We start from the raw sequence: 2,930 nt of genomic DNA, 5'->3' as shown, positions 1-2,930 counted from the left end.
AGGTGTAGGGTTGGTGTAGGGCAATAGCACATACAGTTTGTACAGTATAAAAATCATTACGCCTATGGAATGTCCCCATAAAACATGGAAACACGTGTGTGTGTGTGTGTGTGTGTGTGTGTGTGTGTGTGTGTGTGTGTGTGTGTGTGTGTTCGCAGTGGGAGGGGAAGATGATTTACACTTTCTATTTCCCCTTTTTGCAGTAATGCATGTGCGCATCGTGTTGAATGCGAGATAAGCTTGACTTCTGTTCTTCCTCCCAATGTTATGAAATAATATCTGAGTGCGGAGCTGCAGGTGAAGCTGACATCGTGAGGCTCAGACGACAGACAGACAGATCATCATTTCATGAGCTGTAAGTACAATGATCTTTCTAGATTCACACGATCCTTCAGCGTCTCTTTCTGAACGCTCAGCGTTAACAAGGAGGAATAAACACCAGAGACACTCATGAGGAGATAAACGTCTGATAAAAGTGTTTTTGCTGATGCCAAACTCACACATCTAGAGTCTGTTAAAAGGGAAGCCGAGGCTAGAATCACAGGATCTCAGAGTCAAACCTACAAAAGTGCTTGTTTTTGTTATTTTAATTTAACATATTTTGACACAACAAAAGCACACTGAGACCATACAAGAGTCAGAAGGCAGATTTGGACAGAAAGACTGTTGTCAGAACAAGAGTATTTTAAAGAAATATCAGGTTAGGGGCAAGTTGTCACATGTTTGATATACCGTAAACACATTTTAATAGAATTAAAGAAAGCTAAAACAATAACAACGTAGTAAATTTAATAAATTAGCAAAATAAATAAACCTACTGAACAATATAAAGTGAAGGGTGACAACTAGCCCGCTATTTAACGTCAGGCACGTCAGTGGTTCACACTGAGATGTTATTTTGCAAGATTCCAGTTTTACATTGAGATCAAACGTGTGTTTCGGTGAAGCAAATCTGCCTGTGATCCGTGAGCAAAAACGATACACAAATGAGATGAAAGGCTTTGCATCGGTGCAGCTGCAGCGCTGCAGAAACACGCAGAAGCAGGTGAGCAGAACACGAGCTGCTTACAGTACAAACCTCAGACGAACACGTCACCGCATTCTGGGGAAGCTTCACAAACCCTCTGCAGAATATACAAAATGTGCATCATTTTAACAGAATACGAGGAATCAGCTGTTTCACATAACAGTTATATATTTACCCCACAAGGCAAAATAGACAAAAAGTTCAATTACCCTTAAATCGCAATACCGTGTGTCGTTACCTGGATGATCCACGGCTGTTTTTATGTTTTGTGATAGTTGTTCATCAGCCCGCTGTTCTTCAGAAAAATCCCCCAGTCTCTGGTTTTCCAGCATGTTTTGTGTGTTTGACTCCTTTCCAACAGTGAGCGTATGATTTTGAGATCCATCTTTACACACTGAGGACAATTGAGGGACTCAAACACAACTATTACAGAAGATGACAACACTCACTGATGCTCCAGAAGGAAATACAATGCATTGAGAGCCGAGGGTTGAAAACTTATGAACTGAATGATGTGTGCAACCTATATGCTTCTTATTTTGTTTAGACTTTTTTTCATGTAGTACTGCGTTCAGAAGCTACGTAAAATACTTACATTTCCCAGAAGTCAAAGTAATTTACCCCGAAGATCCGATTCAAAACATTTACCCGCTCCCTTAAATTAAAAATTCAAGAAGTTCAAAGTCACTTCAATGAGGAAATTTCTTTTAAAAAAAAGTTGACTTTTTACTTTTCAATGCTTAAATTCATTTACATGTGGAAACGTTTTGGATAGATGACTAGATGACTTTTAACTGAATGCAGTTTTGACGCAGCATTCATACTTTATTACTACCATTACAATTTCCCAACCCCGATGTTGTCAGAAGTCCTGAGAAATTATGCTTTTCTTAAATTGTTCTCAAACAGAAGAAGTCACTTATACAAACTTCTGTATGAAAAGTGACCTGTTTAATCATAATTTCATAATGTACTAACTAAAAGAAATTTTGTGGACGTATTAGTACTTAAATAAATAAATGCACGGCTGCAAGTCAAATTCTAATTTATTAATTTAAATAAATGACTGCGCTAATGCCAAAGACGTATTCGTTACATTAACACGCTAAATAATTTACAATGCTAGCTGTTCATTTTACCTGAAATAGATGACTTGGTCCGAAGGCATTTTCCCAATTACTTCATTTTTGAGTAATCAACTTTATGCGACAAATTATTAAACACTGTTTAGACTCTCTACTATCCTGCCTTAATGATTTAAAGGCCTGGATGGCTGTACATTTTCTAAATTTAAATGAAAATAAGACAGAGATTATCGTATTTGGGCACCCTGAATCAAAAAAAAAAAAAATCCAATCTTCATCTTGGCCCTCTCTCTCCATATGTAAAACCCTGTGTAAAAAACCTGGGAGTCTATTTGGATAGTGCTTTGAAGTTCGATACTCAGGTCAGCTCTGTGGTCAAATCTAGTTTCTTCCATCTAAGAGCACTGGCAAAAGTGAAGTCCTTTCTGTCTTTTAAGAACTTTGAGAGGGCTATTCATGCCCTCATTACTTCAAGGCTTGACTATTGTAACGCACTTTATATAGAGATAAGTCAAGGCTCACTTTCTAGACTTCAAGTGGTTCAGAATGCAGCGGCCAGGCTCTTGACTGGGGTTAAAAAATATGAACACATCACACCGACATTAATGTCATTACATTGGTTGCCGGTTCGCTACAGAATTGATTTTAAGGTCCTTTTAATGGTGTATAAAGCTCTAAACGGCTTGGCACCTTCTTACCTTACTGATCTTTTGTTGGAATATGACCCAGGGAAGTCCTTGAGATCATCAAATCAGGGAATATTAGTGGTTCCAAGAACAAAATTTAAACTCAGAGGTGACCGGGCATTTGCAGTAGCT

General features: G+C 38.2%; 1 protein-coding gene across 1 annotated transcript in view; it reads left to right on the top strand.

The window, feature by feature from the left end:
* Positions 1-208: 208 nt before the first annotated feature.
* The window catches only part of grap2b (GRB2 related adaptor protein 2b), a 20,107-nt gene continuing 17,385 nt past the window's right edge, over positions 209-2,930 (top strand). The window contains exon 1 of the mRNA XM_016458092.1: positions 209-355. The gene's annotated coding sequence lies outside the window, so the exon portion shown is untranslated. The remainder of the gene's footprint in view (positions 356-2,930) is intronic.

The sequence above is a fragment of the Sinocyclocheilus anshuiensis genome, unplaced genomic scaffold (assembly GCF_001515605.1).
Source record: "Sinocyclocheilus anshuiensis isolate Anshui unplaced genomic scaffold, SAMN03320099.WGS_v1.1 scaffold91, whole genome shotgun sequence".
NCBI lineage: Eukaryota > Metazoa > Chordata > Actinopteri > Cypriniformes > Cyprinidae > Sinocyclocheilus > Sinocyclocheilus anshuiensis.
The sequence above is the reverse complement of the archived record's forward strand: the minus strand, read 5'-3'. Positions and strand labels throughout refer to the sequence as shown.